The sequence below is a fragment of the Stenella coeruleoalba genome (assembly GCF_951394435.1).
Source record: "Stenella coeruleoalba genome assembly, chromosome: 4".
Classification (NCBI taxonomy): Eukaryota; Metazoa; Chordata; class Mammalia; order Artiodactyla; family Delphinidae; genus Stenella; species Stenella coeruleoalba.
The window spans coordinates 64961364-64989242 of record NC_137149.1 but is presented as its reverse complement, the minus strand read 5'-3'; the positions used below and the strand labels follow the sequence as shown (position 1 = coordinate 64989242).

The window sequence follows — 27879 nt, the reverse complement described above, 5'->3', positions numbered from 1 at the left end:
CTATGATCCCTGTCTTTGAAATGTTAGAGAATGTTTATATTGATGTGGGTTTTAATTCGAAGCTATAAAAGCGTGTTACTTGGGCTTCCCTGGTGGCGCAGTGGTTGAGAGTCCGCCTGCCGATGCAGGGGACACGGGTTCGTGCCCCGGTCCGGGAGGATCCCACATGCCGCGGAGCGGCTGGGCCCATGAGCCATGGCTGCTGAGCCTGCGCGTCCGGAGCTTGTGCTCCGCAACGGGAGAGACCACAACAGTGAGAGGCCCGCGTACTTCAAAAAAAAAAAAAAAAAAAAAAGCGTGTTACTTGAAGTATTATGGAAATAATTTTTTTTTCCTTAAGAACATTGTTTCTGTTTTCTCACATCAGCTTTTCATCCTCTACTTTTCCTGCCTTCTGCTCCCACGTATTCAGTTGACAGATCATGTCACTTCCTTTTCTTTTTGGTCATTCCCAGTGGCCTTTTTCAGAGCCCTGTTAACTGGATTCCTGGCCTCTAGGACATTGTCAGTGCTGCTGCTAACTCTGTCTAATACAGATCTAGTGCTACTCGCCTCATCAAACATGCTCGATGATTCTCAAATACCCAGCAGATACTCAGGAGCTTTCCTTACCAACTCTTTCCCCATAAAATCTTTTATCCACTAGCGCTGCTATCAGTTTAAAACATGCCAAAAACATTCCCACCTTACTAACATTGCCCAGTTCATCCTCTATGTTATATTGTCTTTTGCTCCAAATGGGCCCAAACCATCTTTTTTCAAAGTCTAGCTTAGGTCCCACCACATCCTTGAAGTTCTTCTAGAGCCTTCTCAGATAGTTCTCATCTGTCCCCTTTGAATTAACATTATGGCCTTTATCACCCTCATGAGATTGTGTCTTCTCAGAGATAATATCTTCTCTTATTCACCTTGGTATTCCATCAGCCTTGCCGTGTTGGCACTCAGTAGATAGTTGTTGAACTGAATCCACAGTTAGATGGAATTTACTCTTTTAAAACAGAGAGGAGAAGGGAAGAAGGGAGGGAGAGAGTGAAAATATGAAAATGAATGTGAATGCCTGTGGGTGAGCCCAGGCATACTTCCTTTGTATAAGGTACAGTGCAGAGCACCGAGAGAGATAAAAAGAAAGCTCAGCAAAATCCAGACTCTGGGAGACACTACAGGACAATTGACCTGGTTTCCTCAATGCAGCGCTATTTACAATAGCCAGGACATGGAAACAACCTAAATGTCCAACGATAGATGAATGGATAAAGAAGATGTGGTACTTATATACAAAGGACTATTACTCAGCCATAAAAAGGAACAAAATGGTGTCATTTGCAGAGATGTGGATGGACCTAGAGTTTGTCATACAGAGTGAAGTCAGCCAGAAAGAGAAAAACAAGTATCGTATATTAACACATATATGTGGAATCTAGGAAAATGGTACAGATGAACCTATTTGTAGGGCAGGAATAGAGACGGAGACGTAGAGAATGGACATGTGGACACAGGGGGAAGGGGAGGGTGGGACAAATTGGGAGATTAGGTTTGACATAAACACACTACCATGTGTAAAATAGGTAGCTAGTGGGAACCTGCTGTATAGCACAGGGAGCTCAGCTCAGTGCTCTGTGACAACCTAGATGGGCGGGGGAAGGTGGGAGGGAGGTCCAAGAGGGAGGGGATGTATATGTGTATATGTATATGTGTATATATGTGTATACATATAGCTGACTCACTTCATTCTACATCAGAAACTAACACAACATTGTAAAGCATTTTGCTCCAATTAAAAAAAAAAAAGAGAGAGACAGACAGAGATGAATAGGGGACCTAGAGGTTAAAAGAGACTTATGAAATATATCAACCAGTTGCAGTGTATACACTGTTTGCATTCTGATTCAAACAAACTGTAAGAAAACATAAGACAATTGGGGAAATTTGAGCACTGATCAGATAACTGGTGTTAAGAAATTACGATTAATTTTCATAGGCATGATAATGTTAGTGTGTTTATGCTTTAGAGTATCCTTATATGTCAGAGATACACACTGAAATACTTGTAGACGAAAGGATGTGATGCCTGGGATTTCCCTTCAGCCAGCCTGAAGTTGGTGGGAGTGGTGGAGGGGTAGGGAATATGTGGTTTTGGAGAGCAAACTAGATTGGGTGTGAGTTGATAATTGTTGAAGCTGGATCATGGGTGTTACGGGGATTCCTTCATTCTTTATACTTTTTTATATGTGTGAAAGTTTCCATAATAAAAGGTATGAGATATAAAATAAGGGGTAAGACATGAATCTTGTTTTTAAAGAATTGAAAGGACATGAAATTGGCATTTGGGAGGCTCAGGTTCTAGCCCTCGCTCACTCTCCAAGTACCTGTGTGACTTGGAGTCACCCATTCAACGCTTCTGGGCCTCACAGACTCTCCTGAGAAAATGAGCTCACTGGGTGGTCCTCATTGCTACTGGTCGATTGCAGTGCTGCTCTTCTGAGAGAGACTTTGGGCCTGTACTGCAGGAGAAAGAGTCTGGATTCAAGGAGCCGTGTCTGTGAAGGGCATGATTTTATTCAAGGTGTATTTGCCAAATCCTACTTCCAAACTCGTTGCCTCCTCTTCCCCAGGGAAACTGGCAGCATTCTGTAACACACGTTGTCTGTGAGTTTGAGTTGATAGAATTTCAGGCAAAGAGCAAAGCAGCATCCTGTCGTGAGCTGGGAAGTCTTATCCACAAAGTTGACGCTGTGTTTGTAGTGATTAAGAAGAGCTCAGGCTCTGGAGGCCAGGTTCCAGTCCCCGCTTAACTACAGGCTGTGTACCCCGGGCAGGTGACTTAACCTACCTTCCTTAGAGGGTTGTTGTGAGGATTAAATAAGCCAGTACATGCGGAGTGCTTTGAACAGTGCCTGGCACATAATAATGGCTCAATAAATGGCAGGTATTCTCATTGGCTCCAGTAGTGCTGCTTGTATTTTGGATTTCTAATTCTTATAGGCTCGTTGAGGCTTAAGTACGTTTGTTATCCTCAGTTGCTTCCTTCTCTCTCTTGGGGTTAGAAGCACGTTGGAGAGCTCACCATAGTCTATGGGACGTGAGAGCGAGAACAGGGTAACCTGGGAAGGGAGCTCGTGACCAGAATTGCCTCTTAGAGGTTATCCTGTCTGCGCTGCCTGTCACTTGGCTGTTGATGGGCTGAGTCGCTGAAGGATTTGGCTGAGGGCATAGTTAGTGGAGCCACCTCTGGAATCCGGTCCCCTGGCTGCTGGTTATTTCTGTGGCTGTGTTCAGCTTCCTGAAGTCTCGTTTGGCATCCTCACTGATGACTAGGGTGCAGTCTTTCTGATCTACCTAGTATTTTAAAAAAATCATCCCCTGTGTTGAGAAGGAAAGTCTGGAATACCCTAGCATTTGTAGGGCAGGGAGATGGGAGGAAGCGTGGTGTTCTTGGGCACTCTGACTAATCGCTTGAGCAGCAGGGATTCTGTCACTTCCTTTCTAAGGCCTCGTGATCTCAGACCCTTGTCCTCCCCATCCAGGCCGGCAGCACCTGGGAGGCCCCTGCCCGTTCCTTACAGCCCGCTTGCTCCAGGCCCTGGATCAGTGCCTCACAGTTGCCTGAATTACTTCTCCATCCTTGTTTTCATCCTTTATGTTTCCCAATAAATAACATTGTTTCTCCGGCACCCACAAAGTAGCATCCTGTGATTTTTTGGGGGTTTTTTTTGCCCTTAAGCCTATTGCTTTCCTCCTTAATGTTATTTCTTCATTGCCTTCATTTTCTTTGGATGCGTCAATTTATTTTCTGTTCATTAAGCTGAAAATAGGTTTACAAGCTTCTCTTATTTATTCCAGGGATGAGATTCCAGTTTATAGATTATCCACATCCCTTTGCTTTTTCTGCACCTTTGAGGCACTTTACAGCTCATGGAAATTTCCTAATAACAAGGAAAATAATATCTCTATAAGATTTGACAGATTACATAAAGATTTCATAGAGAAAATAACATACTAGACTTAAGAGTTGAGAAGGCTAATAAAAAGAAATGAAATTGAGTTATTTGTAGCAAGGTGGATGGACCTAGAGTCTGTCATACAGAGTGAAGTAAGTCAGAACGAGAAAAAGAAATAACGTATGCTAACACATATGTATGGAATCTAAAAAAAAAAAAAAAAATGGTTCTGAAGAACCTAGGGCCAGGACAGGAATAAAGACGCAGACAAAGAAAATGGACTTGAGGACATGGGGAGGGGGAAGGGTAAGCTGGGACGAAGTGAGAGAGTGGCATGGACATATATACACTACCAAATGTAAAATAGGTAACTAGTGGGAAGCAGCCGCATAGCACAGGGAGATCAGCTCGGTGCTCTGTGACCACCTAGAAGGGTGGGATAGGGAGGGTGGAAGGGAGACGCAAGAGGGAAGACATATGGGAACATATGTATATGTATAACTGATTCACTTTGTTATAAAGCAGAAACTAACACACCATTGTAAAGCAATTATACCCCAATAAAGATGTTAAAAAAATAAAAAAATAAAAAAAAAAAGAGTTGAGATGGCTAGATTTTAACCTGGTTTGAATTTCCATTGACAAACTGTCGGTCTTTGGACAAGTTATTTTTACCTTTTCCTACCTCAGTTTTCTCATCTGAAAAATGGAATCTCTAGGGGTTGGCGGGAGATGATGTGTTCTTGGTATTGATTAAATTTAATAAACATTAGCTAATATTACTGTGGATATTGTGATCTTATTGAGCTTCACAGTATAGTGGTTTGTTTGTTTTTTTGAGGTAGATCAGGTCATCTTCTCCATTTTTATCTATTTCCGTTGATTCATCTATTCCTTTCCTTTTGCCTAGGAAAAAGAGAGAGAAGGAGGGGAGAGATTTAAGGCTAATAAATTCTATTTATAGCTGTAGCATCAAGGCTTGGTGAGTTTGAGATTTGCCCTAAAATCCTCTCCTGGAGGAAGAGGTGAAGGGTGAGTGGAGGACTCCTTTCTGTATCTTTATACTCCAGCTTATTCTTGGTTCAGTACCACTGGAGAGGACCTGGGGGTGGGGTGGGGGGTGTGTCTGGAGCTTCTCCTTCAATCCACTTTCATTGTCCTTGATTTATTTATTTATTTTTTATTTATTTATTTATTTGCGGTACGCGGGCCTCTCACTGTTGCGACCTCTCCCGTTGCAGAGCACAGGCTGTGGACGCGCAGGCTCAGCGGCCATGGATCACGGGCCCAGCCGCTCTGAGGCATGTGGGATCTTCCCGGACCGGGGCACGAACCCGTGTCCCCTGCATCGGCAGGCGGACTCTCAACCACTGCGCCACCAGGGAAGCCCTGTCCTTGATTTAGAACCATGTCCAGGGCTCCTGAGTGCAGGTGATAGGCCAGGAGGCAGTGTGGCGCAGTGGGCAGATATGCCCACTGTACTATAGAACCTTCTCAGCTCTGCTGCTGAACCTCTCTGCTCTTCGGTTTCCTCCGTTGTACAGGAGCTGTGCCATGGGATGACCTAGAGGAGCGGGACATAGGTATGAAGGGCATGACACCCAATGTTGGCTCCTTTTCGGGTTTAAAATGTGTTTCTGAGTCGTGCAGTGGAGGGCTCCTGCTAAAGGGATTTCGGGCCGCAGCACACAGGTTGCAGAGGCATTTGGTGGGCAGTGGTAGCTTCGAAACACCCCACCCTGCCAAGAAAGGCTGGTCTGGTAGAGTTGGGACTTGCTTTCAGCCAGTGTCTAACCTCCAGGTGGGCATGGGAATGACATTGCTTTGTCAAAATACACCTTCTGGGCTCTAAACCTGACCTACTGCCCAGACATGTACCTTTTGGAAAAGGTTCCTAGGTGCTCCTGATGCCGGCCTGGCTTAGAGCCACTGCTTTAGACAAATCAGAGTGACTGTTAATCCATTCGGTTCTCACACCAGCCCTACGAGTTCCGTGCTGTCATTATGCCCCTTCTGCATGACACGTCCGAGGTCACACAGCTAGGATGGGGTGGAGCCAGGTTTTGAGCCCCGGCGACCTGGCCTCGGAGTCCATGCCCTCGTCCCTCGTGTTTTCCTCCTCTCTTAATCAGAGATAGAATTGCCTTGGAAATGGGCTTTGGAGAGTGTAGTTCTTACTTAAGGGCTGGGGGAAATTTGGTAAGAACCAGCAGCTTCTTTTTTTTACTGACCCTGCGTTATTTCTTGGAGTATCCTGGCCTGGTTCAGATTTCAGTAAGATTCATACGTTGGAGCAGGTGTGTGTCCTGGTAGGTGGGGATGAAGGCAGTAGAGCAAATTGACAAGCCCGCCTCGCATGTTTGCAACTTCCGCTCTCCCGCGTACTCTTCAGTAGGCGTTAGCTTGCTCCAGGGGTGAGAATTTGGGGGTAATTTCTTCGGCTTTTTTCACTATAGGCAAAATGCTAGACTGAACGCCCTTCAAGAGTGGCTGGTCCTTTGAGACAGCCTGAGGAGAGTGGATTTCATTTCGTCTGTACTCGGAAGAGAGCGGAGCACAGTTCCCGAGGGCCTGCCGGCTCACGGCTTTAACAAGCCTGGCGTTAGACGGTCTTGGAGGACAGCTTTCACGCGGGAGCCGTTGCAGCCTGGGCCAGAGTGTTTGATAGTCTGGGGCATACGTGCTTTAGACCGACCTGCCCGAGAAAGTTGTGGAGCCCTCAGACAAATGCAGCAGGTGTGAAAGAACAATAAAAACAGCCACTTGCTGTGTGCCGGCCACAGTGCTAAGGTCCTTTAGGACACTAGCCCTCATCCTCATGCCATCTGGAAGGTAGATGTTATGGCCCCCTTTTTATAGAGGAGGAAATGGACTCAGCAAGTTAAATGATGAGCCAGTCTCAAGGTCACACAGATAATAAGTGATGCAATCAGGATTGGAACCCACTTCTCTCAAGACTCCAAAGCCTGTGAACTTTCCTAATACTTTCCTAAAACTGTGTACGCAGCTTCACAGCAGACATTAGTTTGCAGATAAAAGTTTTCTCTTCTCTCTTCCTAATATAACATCAGGATTTACTTTTGGATACAGCGAATAAAATAAGCACTGCTCAATGTTATCCTGAAATGAAAAAAGGAAAAAGGAATGAATGAGTGAATGAATGAATGAATGGATGGACGAATGAAGCTGGATTGGTGATGGATTTAGAGAGCACAGGGAGATTCAGTGTGCTCAGGAGCTCTGGTGATTTCCTTCAGAACAATGTCTTTTGGGGATTTCTAGCTCTGGTAATTTCCTTCAGAACAATGTCTTTTGGGGATTTCTATCCCTCTTTTGTTAAAATGATACAGGATCTGGACCATGAAGGAGCAGTTTGTATTTTTAGCTACATTTAATTCCTGAATTGTTTACTCTTGAATTTTCCCCCTCAATTAACTATATTCCTATTCCTCCCCTTTTCTTTTCTCCCACTTGTCCTTTCTATTAGGTTTTGCTTGCCAGTATTACTTGGTTTCAGGTGGATAAAGTATGTAATTTTAATAGTTGAGATTTCTTTGAAAAAGCCTGAGAAGGATTAATAAAGCCATATCTATCAATGTATGAGCTGTGAAAATATAGGATGAGCTTTCCAACAAATGTTATTATTATAATAATACTTATGGTTCCATTTCCACGTCAGCCATTACAGATGCCCTGAGGAAACAAACATGGGGAAAATTAGATGTGATCATATTAATTATGATTTCACTTCTGTGGTTAAATAGATTTCCAGCTAGAGCTGGAGTTGCTTCTTAATTAAACAAATATTTCTTGAGGGCCTGAAACCTGCCGCACCGTGGACTAGTTTGTGATTTCACCTGTTCTTTGGGTAGCAGCACCATTTATGCTTTGAGTTGGTTTTTTAAATTCTTAGAGCAGCCGCTCTCAACATAATTTATTAGGCCAGCGTTTAGGAGTGCTGTTCCGTGAAAGCCCCTTTCCCACATGCTTGAAGGGTAATAGGAATTACGAATTTCAAATACGAATCCTGGACTTAGGGTTTAGAATTTAGAAACTTTCATTAGATTTTTATTGAAACATGAGCTGTTTCATACACTGTGGAGATCCTTAAATTATTACTAGCAAAATATCAAATTACTTGACTTTAAAAAAAATTTAATGATGACCAGAGGCATCAATTTGAAGTCCTCGTTCAAACTACTTATGATTTAAAATGAATCAGATGACTCACAGACTTGGATTGGGTGGCACAACTGGGTAGAGCCGGGTTCTGGTCTCTGCCCATCAGCTGTGTGACCCTGGGTAAGCCTTTCAACATTCTGGGCTCTGGTGTGCTCCTCTGTTGAGTAAGGGATTGGATGGATATGCTGTGACCTCCCTGCTGGTTCCTACTGGGTCAGACTCTGGGACGAGAAATACAAGATGTTGACACATGGGCCAGTGTGTTGGAGAGAGAGTTTTTTTCTTGGTAGGGGGACTTTATTTTTTTAATTATTATTTTTTTAAAAAAGTAAATTTATTTAATTATTGCTGCGCTGGGTCCTCGTTGCTGTGCGTGGGCTTTCTCTAGTTGCAGCGAGCGGGAGCTACTCCTTTGTTGTGGTGCGTGGGCTTCTCATTGCGGTGGCTTCTCTTGTTGTGGAGCACGGTCTCTAGGCACGCGGCCTTCAGTAGTTGTGGCATGTGGGCTCAGTATTTGTGGCTCATGGGCTCTAGAGTACAGCCTCAGTAGTTGTGGCACACGGGCTTAGTTGCTCCGCAGCATGTGGGATCTTCCCGGACCAGGGTTTGAACTCATGTCCCCTGCACCGGCAGGTGGATTCTTAACCACTGTGCCACCAGGGAAGCCCTGTAGGGGAACGTTTAAAATGAACTATCTAGAGGTTGAAAGAACTACAGTCCATCAATCCATAAAGAATAAGAATACAGAAGTTAAAAAGAAATGATTGGGAGTTTCTTGTACTCATTCAGAACAACAATGCTGTACTCACCCCAATTCCCAGTTATTGAAACCCAACCAGGAAAGGGACTTCCTTAGGCAAGGACTAGCCTTTGTTTGACACATTGCATTTGCTCTACGGTTGCTAGGTAGGTTTGTGCCATTTTATACATTCTAGTAGGCATGGGTGGTGGTTGGAGCTGGGCTGAGCAGTGCGTCTATATATTAGAAGCATATTTCTTATCTATTAGAAACTGCCACTGTTGGAGGAAAGAAAGTGTGCTGCCTTAAAAGATTCATCAGTATTGAGCTGATTCAAACAGTTGGAGACTTAGGGGAGGAATTGGAGCTTCGAAAATGATTTCTTGCTGGTGCTGTTGTATTCCATTTCTCTCTGTTCATTTATGGAGAGAATGATGAATGTATCAAAGGGGTGGCGAAGTATATAAAGACCAGTGTTCCTTAAATCTCAGTAATTTATGGATCTCTTTATTTAAAGGAAAAATTTCTCACAAATTCCCAGTACTAACATAAATATTTTTATTATGAAGTAGCTTAAATATGCCTGAACATAAAACTAGGTATAAACTCCTTATGCTTCCAGCTCTTATATAACTATAAAACAATGACAAATTTATAGAGTAAATTCAAGCAAAACCAATAACATTCAAATTAACATCAATTTATCACGACAGATAATCTTCTGGGCTAAAATTAAACCTCTCCTTGGAAATGTGATCGTGGTTCTGACAGCCAAAGTCCCAGTTCATTTCTCCTTCTATTTCCCTATATTCAAACCTTCCTTCATATAAAGCACCTTCATTTGGCCGGAACGTATGATTTTGGTTTTAATTTAGCTTCATTTATTTTTCTTCCTTGTCCTTGATGATTAAATTCATACTATTAGGTGCCATGATGATTAGAAACAGAAAAGCAAACCCACTTTTGATCGAGCCAGAAGTTGGGACTTGGTGCCTCGTTGCATTGGGGTGGGTAGTGGAGGAAAGAGTAGGGTCATTGGTACCTGCTTTACTGGGTTTCAGATTTGGGTGAGAGTGAATGGTGTCATTCAGTAAAATGTGGAAACAAAGGAGAAAAAGTAGGTTTTGAGAGAAGATGATTAGTTTGAGATGCAGGTTTCTAGCAGTGTGGTGGACTGGATACTCAAACGCACTTCCTCACTAAAGCACTGTAATCTGGATAAAACATTTTTTAATGCACTTTTGGGATCACAGGAACTAAGACATCTCCAAAGCGTCAACCATGAATTAGTAAGGTAAAACCCAAGCTGGGAGCTTTCTGTGTAAACAAACACAGAAGACGGGTTGCCTTCACCAGTGTGGTTGGAGACTAAGCCTTGGGTGAGTGGCAATGTTAGAAGAGCCTGCATTCGATTAGGACCTGTAAAAGAAGATAGAGCCCATTGGCTTTTGGCAGAAGCTAATGCAAATCCTTTCTGGAGGAAGGCATGCCTACTTTAGACCTTAGGATTCTCCTAAGATCAACCAAATAAGAGTTGAGGATCAAAGATTTCTAACCCTACTAGAAAACGAGCCACCAGGAGTGAGGGTCATCAGAAACAAACAAAGAACAATAGGCTTAACCCTGAGGACTTTAGATATTAAAATTATGTGATACAGAATATAAAATAACCATTTTGGAATGCTTTAAGAAATAAAATATATAATCACACATAAGTGCAGAGAGCATGAGATAAAAATTGACCAGGCTTGGGGAAAGGCGGTGGGGGAAGGATAAATTGGGAGTATGGGATGCACGTTACCATTTATAAAATGGATAAACAACAAGGATTTACTGGATAGCACAGGGAAATATATTCAGTGTCTCGTAGTAAACAATAATGGAAAAGAAGTGAAAAAAAGAATATAGATATATACATATATAGGTATAACTGAATCACTTTGCTGTATACCTGAAATTAACACAACATTGTAAATCAACTATACTTCAATCAAAAAAAAATGGAGACTTCCCTGGTGGTCCAGTGGCTAAGACTCCGCATTCCCAATGCAGGGAGCCTAGGTTCCATCCCTGGTCAGGGAACTAGATCCCACATGCCGCAACTAAAGTTCCCGCATGCTGCAGTGAAGATCCTATGTGCCGCAACTAAGACCCAGTGCAGCCAAATAAATAAATAAATATTTTTAAAAAAAATGACCAGGCATATTATTCAGCCATAAAAAAGAAGGAAATTCTGCCATTTGTGACAACATGGATGGACCTTGAAGGCATTGTGCTAAGTGAAGTAAATCAAAGACAAACACTGTATGATCTCACTGATACGTGGAATCTACAAAAAATCCCAGACTCATAGAAACAGAGCAGATTAATTGTTGCCAGAGGTGGGGGATGGAGGAAATGGTTGAAGGTAGTCAAGATACAAACTTCCAGTTACAAGAAAAATAAGTGCTGGGTAGATAATGTACAACATGGTGACTATAATTAATAAAACTGTATCGTATATTTGAAAGTTGCTAAGAGAGTAGATTGTCAAAGTTCTCATCATAAGGAAAGAACTGTAACTATGTGAGGTAATTGATGTTAATTAAACTTACTGTGGTAATCATTTTGCAATTTATACATAGATCAAATTATGTTGTACACTTTAATACAATGTTGTATGTCAATTATCTCTCAATAAAGGGTGTGTGTGTACAAGGGCAACATAAATCTAGGTGTTTGGTTGTTACTGGAAAAAAATTACCCAGGCAGATTAGGGGAAAAAAGCAAGAACAAAACCTAAGGGAAAAAATTATAACTGTTGACATAAAAACTCAATAAATTAGATTGGCAACAGCTAAAGAAGCAATTCATGAACTAGGAAAAAAGATTTGAAGAAAATAACCAGAATGTAACATAGAAATAAAAAGAAAAACATGAAGGTGTGTTTGAAGACTATAAAGCCTATGATGAGATCTGTTCAGAGTCCCAGAAAGATGATAGAGGAAATAGAGGGAAGTAATATTTGAGAATCTAGTGTACAAATAATTTCCAGAGAGAGTTCATAAAGAACATAAATGACCGGTGTTCCTTAAATCTTAGTAATTTATGGACAAGATAAGAGGGGAAGCACAGCATATACCAATAGGATAAACAAAGAGAAATCCACATCTAGACATAGGAAAACTTAAATACACCAAAATAAGAAAGATGATTTTAAGCATACCCAGAAAAGAAAGATAGATTGTTAATCAAGGGAATAATAGACTGACAGCTGACTTCTCAGCAATAATGGAAGCTGGAAAAATATTTTCAAAATGCTAAAAGAAAATACTATTGGTTGTATATCAGCAAAACTGTCATTCAAGAAAAAGGCAAAATATGCTTTCCAAAAAAATTAAACCTTACCACAGCCGACCTTTACTAAGAAACTTCGTAAAGGATGTGCTTCATGGAGAAGAAAGTGATTCCAGAAGGAAAGTCTGAAATGCGAAAAGGAATGATAAAGAAATTGGTAAACTTGTAGATAAACCTCATTAAAATTAAATTTAGTTCCTCAGTCATATTAGCCAAATTTCAAGGCACACGTGGATAGTGACTACTACATTGAACAACACAAATACGGCACATTGCCATCGTCGAAGAAAGTTCTGTTGGATAGCTCTGTTGTGGAATAATGGAAGGGAAATACACTAAGATAATCTCTGCGGTTCATTGATTTAAGTTGCCAGTGTTGATAAGAGCCACCATTATACTATGTGTGTAAGATTTTAAGAAAAACATTGCCAAAGATGTTTAAGATGCCGTTTTTGTAAGGCACATCTCCATATTACCTGTGTGAAAATGGAAGAAATGTGCCTCTTAGAATGGATGCAATATGGAGTTAGAGCATGAATGAACCAGGAATTGAGATCCAAGTAGGTTGGACATAGAATAGTCAAGAGAGAGAAAGCATGGTGTGTACTTGGCATAGAGCGTGTCTCAATAAATGTTTGATGAATGAATGGATGATGTATCGGATGGGCGTCTTCAGACTATCCTGGTAGCTGGACTTGGCATCGTGGTCGAAGTCACCCAGAAAGTTTGTATGAAGTGTGAGGAGAGTCAGGATGAAGCCTTGGTGAACACCATTGATATTCTAGTGGTCATATAGAAAGGAGCCTAAGAAGGAGCCCGAGAAAGAACTTTCAGAGAGGTGGGGCAGAACCAGAGAGAACTCAGGCCACCTGAGAACAAAGGGTAAGGAGGTGAGATGCTGCAAGGACTCTGTTAAGATAAGGCATATGTATTCCTGAATAAGCATCAGCCTGCCCTATGTGATAGGAGAAGCACTGAGAATCACAAAGGCATCAGTGATTATTTTCGCCAGAGCATCTGAGAAGGCTTCATGAAGGAGGTGATGTTTGGGCTGGGCCTCAAAGGACGAGTAATTGGCACATCAAAGTATTAGGCTGAGACGGTCTAGGCAGGTGGAGTAATACTAACAACAGCGTGAAATTGTGAGGAGGTGTGAAGCCCTTGGCAGTAACTCCTAATGAGGCCGACTTCGCTGGGTCCAGCTTTTTTCTAGGTAAAGGGCTAATGTTGGTGAAGGAGCATGTGTTCCCTAAGATCAGAAGCATGCTTCTACTGATCTTAAGTTGGAATGGAAGGCAGTTAAAATAACTGCATACCTGACCAGACACCTCCCTAATGCTCTGAGTAGACCACACTTTATCTATGATTTTTCCAACATTATCTCAGGTTATACAGTTTATTACTGAATTTTGGGATTTAAGTTCTGTATTAATGCCTATGGTATATTATTAAGATGATTAATCATACGCCATCCTTAGACTACAGAGTGGGAAACAGATTTAGCTTGCTACAGTTCACCAGGTCAGAGTGCTAAGAAAATATGCAGCAGATAAGACTTGGGCAGAAATCCCAGATTCTTGATTTAAAAGCTGTGTAACATCAGTCAAGTTATTTGACCGCTTCATGCTTCAAGTTTCCCCATTTAAAAATAGGCATAATAATAGTTCCTACTTCAGGATGGATGTGAAGAGTAATAGAAAGAACTTAGCAAAACAGTTATTCATTATGATAATAAAAACATTCCAGTACTTTTTTCAATAAGGAAATACACTGTATCAGTGGTTCCCAGCTGTGGGAATGATGTGCATCCGCATCATTTGGGGCCAGTTAGAAAAATAAAGATTCGTGAACACTACCCCAGACCTAGTACATCAGAGCACCTGGGCTCTGGACTTTGTATTTTTTGATAGGAACTCCAGGTTTAGGAACCCTTGCTCTTGGGCTGAGTAGCATTTTGGTCATTTTTTTACCTGCGTATTTACATTCTTCTTTGCTCTACAGTATTTTGAACATTGGCTCTTGGTATGGGTTGAGTATGTGAGCTTTCAGGTGTTTAATCCAAGAGATCATTGTGTGACTCTTCACTCCTGTACCTTCCTTTCTCTTTCTCTTCCTTTCCTCATCTACCTCCCCATCATCCCATATTGAATTTTTAGACAGTTGGGTTGACTTATTTCCTGGACAGCCTAGTTCTCAGCACCTCCCCCACAATCTCTTTTAAATAGATTTTATTTTATTTTTTTTTTGCGGTACACGGGCCTCTCACTGTTGTGGCCTCTCGCGCTGCGGAGCACAGGCTCCGGACGCGCAGGCTCAGCGGCCATGGCTCACGGGCCCAGCCGCTCCGCGGCATGTGGGATCTTCCCGGACCGGGGCACGAACCCGCGTCCCCTGCATCGGCAGGCGGACTCTCAACCACTGCGCCACCAGGGAAGCCCTAAATAGATTTTTAAAAGAAACTTTGTGAAGGCAGACATCTGGCATGTTAAAATTGAACTTCAGGTTACGCTAAATAATTCAACTTTTTTTATCCTTGGAAAAAAATGACTACAGGAAATGCTTCTAAAATAACTTATATTCCCCCTGTTAAAACTGAGGTTGTGTTTGGATAGATTCCAGCATTTGTTCTTTTTCCTTGGGAGGGGGGCAAGATGTGGGCGTGTTCTCCATGCGAAAATATGCAAATTTAATCCCTCAGACCTAAGAGTGCCTTTCATATGATGGCAGTCATTTGGTATACTGTAAAATGTAGCCTGGGAGATTTAAGAAATAAAGTATTTACTGTATTTAGATCAATTAGAATATTCCTTTTAACTTTTGTGTGGGGATATTTTGGTGAAAAAAAAAAAAAGCATTGTATTGCAGCAGAAGTAGCCTTGCTACTTAAATCTGTTTAGTTCATGTATTTTGCATTTCATTTGGATGAGGAAATGTCAGCTTCATTAGGGCAGAAATTTTGTTCAGTGCTAAACCCCCAGCGCCTAGAATAGCGCTTGGCACATAGTGAGTGTTTAATAAAACTGTACGAAGTGAATGAGGTAATAATTAACCAACCCAAACTAAAAACCACATCTACCACTTCTCACCGAAAAATTTCCTCAAGGGCTTGTGAAGGTAACAATACCTGAAATTTGTCTGGTATTCGGATTAGAGGCCGCCTGCACGTTCCCATGGCCCCCTGTGCCTCTCGCAAATCACACTGAGTCCCCTCACTTAGGTCCTTGCAGGAGGGGACTGGGTCTCATGTTCATGGTTGTATCCACAGTGCTGTATCTGGCAGCTTTGTAGTTTCTTAAGTAAATATTTGTTGAATGAGTACATAAAGCTTAAAAAATTGCTGTAATGCCTTTATATTTGGTTTCATTGGTTGACAATCCCATGAAGCTGGCTGTTTTACAAATGATGGAACTAAGGTTAAAGAGTGTAAATGAGTTATTCCAGAAAGCCTTGGGTCATAAGTAGCAGAGCTGGGACCACAACCTCTATGTCTGCTGATTTCTTTGTCCCTTGTTCTTTCCGGAACAGCCTTTAAAACATTAGAAAGCATAAATTCCTTCCCCACCTCCCCCAACTGTTGAAACCCCCTTTACTTGAGAGCATGACACGGGACATTACTAGGTGAAACCTTTTCCAGATTGTCGTCACGTCTCCACAAACTTTGTTGGGTGGCAGTTTTGCTTACTTATAATAGATTCTTTTCAGTTTCTGGTGATGGGTAATTTAAAACAAACCCAGCCCTGTCCCAAACATTTTAAGACGTGAAATTATCAGTACTTTCAATCTAAGATTTTAAAATCCAATTTCCAGTGCCATGAGAGGAATGTTCTCTGACATATTCCTGCCTGATCATTTTGAGAGAGAAATTTCAGAAGTATTGAATTGGCTTGGCTGATATTTCTAGAATCAGGCTCAAGAAGGAGAAACTTTCCCTTTGACGTTAAAATAGGAAAAAAAAAATGCTGGCCATCCGTTTAAGATTCTCCGACGGTGGCAGTGTCTGGGGGTATGTTTTGCCAAAGGCGTTCACTGAAGCTAAAGAACCAGACGACACACAGCTAAGGTTCCAAGTAAGAAAGGATTTCAAAATCAGTGCATCCGATCGAATTCTAATTTGTTTAGTCTCTATTGAGAAAGATAATGTGTTGACTTCAGCAAGATTACGGCCAAATTGATTGGCAGGTCAGAGTTTATTCTACCAGACTGCTAAATTTAAACTTCCTGCCATTACCTTACAAATGACTTTAAAGAGTTCCTTGCACAATACTCACCACCAAGCTTTGATTTCACTGTGAAATAGCAACAAGAATCTGATTCCTTTTGCCATCTGTGGACATTAACCTTTAGCGTCCGATCTGAGGCACAGAAAAGAATGAATACACTGTCGATATCGTCTTTCCTTCAGGATCCAGCCGTGGAAAGAGATGGTGGGGACTTTAGGAGCAGTTTGGGGTGGAAAAAATTCGTGTTTTCTTTTTCGAGGGTGCCTGACTCCTGAGATGAGGCGGGACGGAGCCATTGTATTGGTCCTGGCACTCACAAAGGGAGCTCACGTCATCCCTGGATGTGGCTTTTTTATTAGTGGCTTCACAGTTCCTGCCTTTGTGGCCCTGCTGCACAGTAGGCAAGGGGTGACAGAGGGAACTCAGTGAAGGCTTTTCAGGGAGTGTTTCTGAGTTTGTCACTGCCATCTGTCCTCTCATCTCCCTTGCTCGTCAGGCTGTTTGCATTTTGTGGGACTCGTAGGTTTCTGACTGGTGTGGCATGGACGCTGTAGGTAAACGCTGAGAAAGAAGTGGAGGTGAGCAGTGTTCCTGTACATCACTTAGAGGAAGAGAGAAAAGTCCTGCTCATCCCCAAGCTTGTAGCAGGCGTAAGATAAGAAGCATTAGGATTATTTTATTTTAGTTTTTAGTGACTCTCTTCTTTTCCTTTCTTTCCTTTTTTATTTCTCCTCCCTCCCTCCCTCCCTTTCTTTTTTTCCTTTTAACAATGTTTTATTGAAGTATAACTGACCTATAAAACTGTTAGTTCCAGGTACACAACGTAGTGATTCACTGTTTCTGTACTTTACAAAATGATCCCCACTCTGTTTCTTACTTTTTGGAATCAGTAATATCTCTCCCCTAAAACTTGAGTTGTTTAGGAAGGAAGAGGCTCAGACTTGATGCCTGGCCATTTAGTAGATCATTTACTTCCAGCGCTGGGGCAAGCATGCATCCCTCCTCTCTCTTACAGGTGGCTCACAGGTGCCAGTGTCATTTTCTCTTGTTGAAAACCTCTCGTCCTGCTTTGAGCAGTGGGACTGTGCTGTCATCAGCAGGGCAAGTACTAGGACCAAAAAGCTTTCAGCGTGACAGGCGGTTTCTGTTCAAGACACCTGCTGCCCAAGCACACTGCAACCATTGTTTCTCCGACGGAACGGGTTCTGGGCAGAGCCTCGTCTATTTTAGGCAGCCTTTGAGTCTCTGGTTTTTTTCCTGCATGCATTTCATTTTTGATGGAATAAATTTCTGTCTCGTTCTACTGGTTTTGCTGATTATGAATTTAACATGTGCTGGTGGTTCATACGAACCTGTATTTCGAGGAGTGCATGCTGAGATGTTGTAGTGGCGGAAAGAGCACTTGGTCACAGTGGAGCCAGGCGATCTGGACTCTCATCCCTGCCCCACCAACTGTGTGGCCTTGGGAGAGACATTTGACCTCTCTGGGTGACAGTGTCCTCATTTGTAAACTGAGGAGGTTGGCTTCTTAGAATGATGGACTGCCAAGTACCCTAGTGTTAAGATTCTACCATTGTGTTTTGTGTTTTCTGAGATGCTAGGAGTATCAGAAATGGAGTGTGGCAGTGTTCACTAAGGGCTCTGCCCCTGTGAAATCATAAGTAACACCAGGAGGTACTCTTTTTTTTTTTTTTTTTTTTTTGTGGTATGCGGGCCTCTCACTGTTGTGGCCTCTCCCGTCGTGGAGCACAGGCTCCGGACGCACAGGCTCAGCGGCCATGGCTCACGGGCCTAGCCGGACCAGGGCACGAACCCGTGTCCCCTGCATCGGCAGGCGGACTCTCAACCACTGTGCCACCAGGGAAGCCCTGGGAGGCACTCTTTTTAATTAAGTGACAGTTGTATGGCATGGCTAGTGATAGAGAAGTTTGGATGCATTAGTTAAGGGAGAGGAATAACTCTGGGTCTTCCTGTTTCTTTGTGACAAGTTTGCAAAATAACAAGATTTCTTGTTTCTGGAAAAGTAGTCGTTCAGCCCTGGGAGTGTTATTGGACACTTGGGTTTTGAACTTCTAAATGAAGAATTACAGAGTTCGGATAAATGAAGACTTTCAAATTTTAGCTCTTACTGTTCAGATAAGAGGAAACTCACAGATCAGGCTAATATAGTATATCGATATCCCATTTCTGATTTGCATTCCCATACTGTTTAATAAGAAAAACCTTGGGGCTTCCCTGGTGGCGCAGTGGTTGAGAGTCCGCCTGCCAATGCAGGGGACACAGGTTCGTGCCCTGGTCTGGGAAGATCCCACATGCCGCGGAGCGGCTGGGCCCGTGAGCCATGGCCGCTGAGCCTGTGCGTCCGGAGCCTGTGCTCCGCAACGGGAGAGGCCACAACAGGGAAAGGCCCGCGAACCGCAAAAAATAAAAAAAAGTAAGAAAAACCTTATTTAAAAATATCCTAATTCTACAAACAATATGTATTAATTGTAGAAAACTTGGAAAATACTGAGATGTAAACACAAATATTTCTAATTCCATGACCAAGAAATAGCTATTATTGTTCATAATTTGGAGTCTTTAGACTGTATACACTCAGTTTGTAGAACAAAACTGGGATTATACCACAGGTACATAACTTGATAGCTTGCTTTTTTCCTGCCGTGTTCCTTTCAAAATGATTTTTGTGACAGAGGTTCAAATGAAGGTGGAGATTAATGTAATATTATGCTTGGCACACTTGTGACGGGGTCTGCTTTGACTTAACAGAAATAGAATTGTGGACCTAGTATCTGAAAATAACATATGTCTCATTCCCTCTTGAACAGGCTTTCAATATGTGGCATATATTGATGTCATAACTATTGCTATAATTAACGAAGACTTCTTAAGCTATTCTTAATTGTTCACTAATTGCTTTTATAGGGCTCCCTCATTTGAGTTTTCTGTTTCTAAGTCGCTAGCTGCCATGTCAGTGAACTTAAGTTATTTTAACAGTTTTTCTGAATGCCTTGATTCTTCAGGCTGAAGCATAGTAGCTCGTGTGGGCCAGGCCCCAGGTTTGGCATGAAGTAGTATAGTTAAGTGATTCCTTTTGCCTGAATATATTATACATTTGATAATATTTATGATTCACTTGAACATTGGTTTTCATATATCATTTTCCTCTATTAGGAAATGAAAGATGATTAGTTTCCCCTTTGGATTATTTAGCCTATAAAATTTTCTGTTACACTATTCACTTTGCCTTGAAAATACATTCTAAATCCTGAACCACGTTGGAATTTTTTATGACCTTTCCCTTATGTGTCTTTTGGTAGTGCCCTTTGAAGTCCTAAAATGTTTTTGTATTTGACTGAGATTAAATCAGGGTTTCATTTTACTTTTTTAAACATATTGAGCAAATTAATTTTCTGTTCGGGTTCCTAAGGGGAAAGATTCCAGCCCTCTGTGTCCCAAGAATCCAGACTGAGCCTTGCCAGAACATTCCTGTGGTTTTCCACAGGGCAGATGAGTGTGTTCATGAAATTTTAGTTGTAGCTCGTGTTTTCTGTGGTTAATTAAAACATCTGGCTTTTAAATTTTCCGCAAACAGAGCATAAGTGTTTGGCCAGACCTTTTCAGTAATGATTAAATACTTCAGTCCTCCCCTCAGAATAGCGCAAACTTGTCTTTAGAACACCTTATAAACTGTCGTCTCTGTTCATTAATGATTTTAAACGTTTGGAAGATGCTGGGGATTAGCTTGCCAAACATACACTCCTGAGAGAGAGAGAGTTTGTGCCTGTGAATCCCTCTAATGGCTTCCGGCCTTCGCCCCTCCAGGTCGGAGCTGCCGTGGGGTGAGCAGCTGCTGTCCGTAGCCAAGCATGCTGTGGTCGGCTCTGCCCAGCCGTGGAACAGAAACATTTGCTGGATGGAAAATCCATAAAAGAAAGCTCCTGTGAAAGCCTGAGACAGACGATAACTTAAGCAAAATCAGGTTGGTATCAGATAAGAGAGGCTGGGTAAATGGACTGGGTCAGATGGGGAAGGTGGTGTTCATTCCACGGAGTGTTTTTGAGACAGTCCCAAATAAACATTCCCAGTTATTTGAGAGATGCCTAGCATTGTACAGATGGCAGGTATAGCCTGACAGACTCCTGTGTACAGTGTATTGTGTGGTCTTCCTTCCTTTCCCTTCCTTGTTGCTCTCCTCTGTCCTGTCCTCTCTCTCAGAAAAGAGAGGAGGATCTTAAGCTTAAGCAAACGTGTAGGAAGCCACAGCCAGAGGTCACCCATGATCACTCCATGATCTTGGCTTTATTTTGGAGAGAAAGCCGTGTCCTCGAGAAAGCCTGGGCTTGTACTTTCAGAGACTTGCCCTCATTTGTGTTTCCACGCTAAGAAGGGTCGATTGTGAAGACTTGCCAAATTTTTGAGGGGGAGGGGTTCTTCTGTGTGTGTGCTCCTTCGGTTTGCTTGGCAAGTTTTTACTTACTTTTATCTCCCCCCAAACGAAAGCTAGCAACACATTCATTTTCAGCAGTGTGTGCACTTGCCATTAAGATACATAGGACGGAGGAGAAGAAATGTCCTGAAAATAATTGGAATGTGACTAAATGCCCCATAGCCTCACTGTGGACCAGGAGCAGGAAACTGCATAAACAACCTCACCTGTGGCAGTAAGGTGGGAAAGAATTCATTCTCAGAAAGAATATCATACAGGGACAGGCACTGCAAACACTTTCTGTTGAATATTCGGTGGTTAACTCAGCATTACACGTAATAAGCAGTGGATAAATACTCAGCAAAAGGGAGGGAGTCGGCGGTCCTGAGAGCCTGTGAAGTAGTGAAGTCTCTTGGCTTTGCCCACCCAGCATCCCTTTCCTCCTCCTTTCAATAAATCACCCGGATTTCCCCTGGGCTGTCAGTCACCCTTGCTTTGTTCTCAGCCCCTATAGTTAGAGGAGGTGACTCCACTGCCTCTTTCATGGGCATGTGACATCAGCTTGACTAGTCAGGGTCACAAGGGTCCGTTATGGAGTTATGAACCGTTGCAAAAAGGTTTTTCCTTTCTGTGGGTTTGTTAAGCCGGAGCTACTAGTGACCCTCTTTTCTACCACGTAGGGAAAACCTTTCTGAGAATGAAGTCAACACAGAGGAAATCAGAGCAGGGAGATGGAGGAAAAGGAATGGGGATGAGGGGGACACATGCACACATACACCCACCCTACACCCACAACTTATGGCCCTGGATTCAGCAGCCCCTAAAGCCAGCAACTCCAGTTTCACTCTCCAGGCAGGTTAGCTATTTAGTTTGAATTAGGTGTCCGTCGCTTACATCTGAAAACATCCTTCCAGGTAGGAGGTCTTAGCATGAAATGACTGAGGCATAGTCCCTGTCCTCGGGCTTTGCAGTGCTAAGCCAGATCAGTATTAGGTTAGCTGACCCACAGTGTGAAAAATGTATCCCTAGAGGTAAGAACTAATTTCTGTGGGAGTAGAAGAGATGGGGAATTAGGAATTCTGCTGGCTTGGGGAGAGACCAGCACAGAGAGCTGTTATTTAACAAAGGAGAAACAGGAACATTTTTAGAACTGTATGTAATTCAATTACTTGCCTTTTGAGTCTGAAAGAAAGGGAGGCTTTCCAGAGCGTATAGTTAATTGCAGATAAGAGAGATAATTTCAGAGCTTCGCCAGCAGTAGAGTCTCGGTATTTACTGTACACACAATTGTTTCGGGAGCAGCCAAATGAGAGGTTATCAGAAAGTTGTCCAGAGTTTATTTGAACACCACAGGGGAACAGCTGCTCTTCTCAACAAAACGTCAGTTGGCTTTCCGGTGTCAGCAGAATTCCGAGTGCTTCATGAACTTTAAAGATTTGTTTCTTCTTCTCCATGTTAGGCTTTATGATTATTATTTTATTTTTTATAATTGACCTCGTTTGACTTTTAAAAAATTAATAGTCTTTATTTTGGGGAAGCAGTTTTAGGTTACAGAAAAATTGAGCAGAAAGTAGAGTTTCCATACCCATAGCCCCGAGTTTTCTCATAATATTATTAACGTCTTGCATTAGTGTGATGTATTTGTTAGTTGATTAGCCAATATTGATTTATTATTATTAACTAAAGTCCGTAGTCTACGGTAGAGTTGACTGTGTTGTACACTGTGGGCTTTGACAACCTGTCTTTTGAACCAGCCTTTCGATAGGGATCGTGTTGAATCTCCAGATCAATTTGAGAAATATTGCTGTCTTACCAATGTTAAGAATTCTGATCCGTGAACATGGGCTGTGTTTCCATTGATTTAGGTCTTTTAAAATTTCTTTCAACTGTGTTTTCGTTTTCTTTTTTAAACATCTTTATTGGAGTACAATTGCTTTAACAATGGTATGTCAGTTTCTGCTTTATAACAATAGTTTCTGCTTTATAACAAAGTGAATAAGTTATACATATACATATGTCCCCATATCTCTTCCCTCTTACATCTCCCTCACTCCCACCCTCCCTATCCCACCCCTCTAGGTGGTCACAAAGCACCGAGCTGATCTCCCTGTGCTATGCGGCTGCTTCCCACTAGCTATCTACTTTACCTTTGGTAGTGTATATATGTCCATGCCGCTCTCTCACTTTGTCCCAGTTCTCAGGGAACACAACTTACACCTCCTTGTTAAATTTATTACAGTGTATTTTTTTTTGCTTTTTGATGGCTGTATAAATGGAATCATTTTTAAAATTTCACTTTCAGAGTGTATATACATTGTTAGTGTATAGAAATACAGTTGTTTTTTGTATATTGCTCTTGTTTTCTTCTACCTTGTTGAACTTGTTTATCAGTACTAATAGTTTTTTAATTGTGTATATGACTTCTTTAGGATTGTCTATATACCAGATTATGCAATCTGTGAATAGAGATAGTTTTATTTCTTGTCCAGTATGGATGTTAGTATCATTTTACAGTGATTTGAAAACTTTACTGTGACATGAGAACAAAGTAACATGTTATGGAAATTCTAATGAAATCATCCTATTTTGTAGCTTTATGAAAAGGACAAAGGATGGTATTTATGAAATTTATCCCCTCGTAATTGAGCTGGTAACTCAGTCAGTGAGCTTCTTAGCCATTCCTGTATCTTCTTTGGGGAAATATCTATTTGAATCCTTTGCATATTTTTATATTAGGTTATTTGTCTATAAGTCCCTTTTTGGACATATGATTTGCACATATTTTCTCCCAGTCTCTGGCTTGTCTTTTTGCTTTCTTAATGGTATCTTTTGAAGCTCAAACATTTAAAATTGTGATGAAGTTCAATTTATCATTTTCTTCTTCCGAAGCTTATGATTTTGATGTTTCTAAATACTCTTTGCCTAACCAAAAGTTGCTAAGATTTTCTCATATGTTTCTTTCAAAACTTTTGTTGTTTTAGCCCTTACATTTAGGTCTATGATCCATTTTCAGTTAAGTTTTGTGTATGGTGTAAGGTTCAGGTATATGTTCAATTTCTTTTTTCTCTTCTCCTCTTTTCTCTTCTCTTCTCCTCTTTTTTCTCTCTCTCTCTCTTTTTTCCATATGGATATCCAGTTGTTCCAGCACCATTTGCTGAAAAGATTATCCTTTACCTATTGATTTATTTTGGCACCTCTGTAGAAATTTATTTATTTAAAAAAAAATAATTAAAATTTGTGTTTTGCTGCGCACTGGCTTTCTCTAGTTGCGTTGAGTGGGGTCTACTCTTTTTTTTTTTTTTTTTTTTTTTTTTGCGGTATGCAGGCCTCTCACTGTTGTGGCCTCTCCCGTTGTGCAGCACAGGCTCTCCCAGACCGGGGCACGAACCCGTGTCCCCTGCATTGGCAGGTGGACTCTCAACCACTGCGCCACCAGGGAAGCCTGGGTCTACTCTTCATGGCGATGCGCAGGCTTCTGATTGCGGTGCTTTCTCTTGTTGCAGAGCGTGGGCTCTAGGTGCGCAGGCTTCAGTAGTTGTGGCACGTGGGCTCAGCAGGTGTGGCTCGCGGGCTCTATAGCGCAGGCTCAGTAGCTGTGGCGCATGGACTTAGTTGCTCCACGGCATGTGGGATCTTCCCGGACCAGGCCTCGAACCTGTGTTCCCTGCATTGGCAGCCAGATTCTTAACTACTGCGCCACCAGGGAAATCCCTGTGGAAATTTAATTGACCATAAATGTAAGAGGTTTTTTTTTTTCTCTCTTCCTTATGTCAGTATCACACCTCACTTAAGTTTTTGCAATGCAATTTTTCTATGAAAAAGGTTTGTTCAAGAAATGGACCTAAGCTGCAGTATAGCTCCCTTTAAAAAAAAAAAACAAAACTGTTGTACCTTTGCTACTTTTCATCTCCGTTCCTGTTTGAGTCACTCTGTTAAAAGTACTAGTCTCTGGTTATTTCTCTTTGGGATAACAGTGGAAATCTGAAGTCATAGGAGAGAATGCAGATCAGTCTAGATGCATTTTCTAGATTATTTTATTTCCAAAAACTACTTTGTTTTTCATAAAAGTGGTAAGCTTTTTTATGCCCATTATCCATTTGTATAAAACAGAGTAAATTAAAATTTTTTCATTACCTCTGTCTTAATCATTACCAATAATTACTGGCTGAAAGATTTATACATTTGGTATATTATTTCAAGAATTTCAAGTACTTTCATTAATGGTTATATGAATTGGGTCTTTTATACAGAAAAAGGTAAATTTCACAAAACAGTTATTTTGCCAGATGGAAACTCTGTGAATTGAAATGTCTTGGGTTTTGGGATTATAGTATGGTTTTATGTTTTCTGAAAATTGGACATTTTTTATAATATAATTAAAATGCTAGCTACATTTTTATATCTACCTGTGCTGTTTTTGCCTTTGTGTTGGTATGGTTCTCAATAGACTGCTGTGGAGACATTAAAATAATTATGTTAGAAACACGAAGACTGCAAATTTATATCTCTTCTTTAGTTATAACTGTGAAAATTGTGAATGCATAGAGGTTAAAAAGGAAAAGTCAGTGCTTTATTGTGATGTTTGGATTCCAGTTGGCCTTTTTTTGTTTTCTAGTAAAGTTACAATTTTGTTTGGGGAATGACTTTTATTTTTAATGTGAACAAAATATAAATTTAGTCTTGGTGAAATTCAGAGACATTTCTCTTCTCTGGCATATAGCTAAAAGCTGACTTCTGCTATTGGACTTTAATCAGATATTAAAATCACATGATTAGATTTAGAACATGTTTTCTGCCGTTGCATTAGTGGGTCAAGCCATGCCTCCCTGTTCCCGGAGGGCTCAGTTCTCCAGGATGGCTTATCTGCTTCCTGCTCTTTCTTGTAATCTTCTCATTTCCACCTGGGTAGAGCTGACGTGTTTTGTTACCTGGCCCCTTTGCTTTCCTTGCAGTCCTCTGGCTGATAATGTCACTTCATAAAAATGCACCCACGGGCAACGTGGAATTACTCTTTTTATTTTCATTGAAAAGAAAAAGCAGTAGGTAAGCTTTCATTTATTTCTCTAGGATGTGGGTATCATGATTTTTTTAACCCAGTCACTCCTTTCTGTCCTTTCTTTCTCTTTGGTGCCCTTTTAAAAATCTTTGTGACCTGTTTGCAGAATGATGAATGACCTTATGAGGAGTGTAGTATAATGTTCTAGGAGGATACGGTCCTATTGGTCTTATTTTTCTTAGGGAGCTGAAACATACTAGGGCTGGGTGAGGGTAACTTCTTAACTGCCCTTTATTCTGAATAGAGCCTTGTGTTGACTGAAGTTAGGGGTTCGGAATGGCTGAGCCGTTGCAATTTGAGTTGTGGTACAATTACATTTTGTGAAGGCTCCTGCCTATTTATAATCATTTGGTCGCAGAATCAGATCAACTTGGTCACATTCGGTGAGCCTGATGCAAGAATAAAGAGCATGTCCGGAACTTGCTTTCGTTAGGAGAAACCACATTCTTGTGTAAACCTCTAATGAGGATGTTTATGATAAATATATGTACTGTATTACTAGAATTTGGAATACTACATCTTTTGACTTTTTATTTGTCTTTATATTTTTTATGTTACATAATCTGTGAGGTATTGGATTTCCTTTAAAAGCCTTCAAAGATAACATACTCCAGTGACATGTAGTCAGTCTATTTTAGTGTAATTTCTGATGTAAGAACAAGCAGTAGTTTCTCAGTCCCATAGTGACCTGTAATGAATAAAACATTTAGTTTGATTATACTGTCCGAATAAGACCTATAGTATTCATGACACGATAACTGTTCAGAACTTCTGAAGTTTCCAAATTGATTACTATCTGCTGAGAGAAGAATTCATCTTCATTTATAAACAAAAATAAGTCTATTGGATGTTTTTACGTAGACAGTATCCAAGCCAGTCATTTATTTAGAAAATGAATATCAACATCAGTCTAGCTTACTTTAGGAAATTGCTCTGTGCAATTTGCTAGTGTGCCCTTTTTAAGAATGAAAAAATTAGTTTTTCCTGCATTCTTCATGCTGCTGAGGCCCTTTGAAGACAGAATTTAGAATGTTAGTAACTCCTCTGTGCTTGGTTTCATAAGGGTGGTTTTCTTGACGACTTTAGGTTGTAAATAGTTTGTGAGGGCTGTGGCTCCTCTCTGGTGTCTGGTTAAAGCTTGACAGTGGCCATGCCTGGGAAAGTAGGAGGGTAACTAGTGGCTTTACCAAAGACTTATCTCAGAAATAGAAAGTCTGGAGTTCCAACCAAGACTTTAGGTCCTCGATGATTCTAAAATTGGATTAAAAATGACCACTGACCTTGAGGAGGCATTCATTTATGAGTGTTCAGAGATGCTGAGTTAATTTTACTTGGTTCAGTGCAATTCAGTTAAATTCCAAATGAACTTGTTAACGGTATTAACAAAGTCTCCTTTGGTAGTTGCTGGAGGGAACAAAATGAAGTATCCTGGAGGAGAGATAGCCAGAATACAAGCCCTTCTGGGAGAGGTAACATTTTATTGAGCTTGTCCAGTGTGCTAAGGACTTAACACTTTCTCGGCTTCTGATGGGTTGGGACAGGGGTGGGGAGAATCCTCACAACAGTCCTATGAGAGAGACAGTATTACCTGTTTCGTAGATAAAGAATCTCAGGAGCTGAGAGATCAAATGGTTTTATCCAAGTTTCACATCTTGGATAAAATTTTTTTTTTTTTTTTTTGCGGTACGCGGGCCTCTCACTGTTGTGGCCTCTCCTGTCGCGGAGCACAGGCTCCGGACGCGCAGGCTCAGTGGCCATGGCTCACGGGCCCAGCCGCTCCACCGCATGTGGGATCTTCCCGGACCGGGGCACGAACCCGCATCCCCTGTATCGGCAGGCGGACTCTCAACCACCGCGCCACCAGGGAAGCCCTGGATAAATTTAATTTAAATCTGAACTTTTTTTAGATTTAAATTTGAATCTAAATTTGAATCTAATTTAAATTTGAATCTAAACTTTTTTTTTCTCAAACCTCATGC

General features: G+C 41.5%; 1 protein-coding gene across 8 annotated transcripts in view; it reads left to right on the top strand.

The window, feature by feature from the left end:
* Positions 1 to 27879, top strand: part of APBB2 (amyloid beta precursor protein binding family B member 2) — a 375114-nt gene that overhangs the window by 51676 nt on the left and 295559 nt on the right. For 6 of the 8 annotated variants that reach the window (XM_079919412.1, XM_079919413.1, XM_079919408.1 and 3 more), the window contains one exon: positions 20241 to 20397. The exons of 1 other annotated variant lie outside the window; for it this stretch is intronic. The gene's annotated coding sequence lies outside the window, so the exon portion shown is untranslated. Of the gene's footprint in view, positions 1 to 16970; positions 16994 to 20240; positions 20398 to 27879 lie in introns of those variants that run through there. One more of the 8 variants, XM_079919414.1, reaches the window with a different exon arrangement.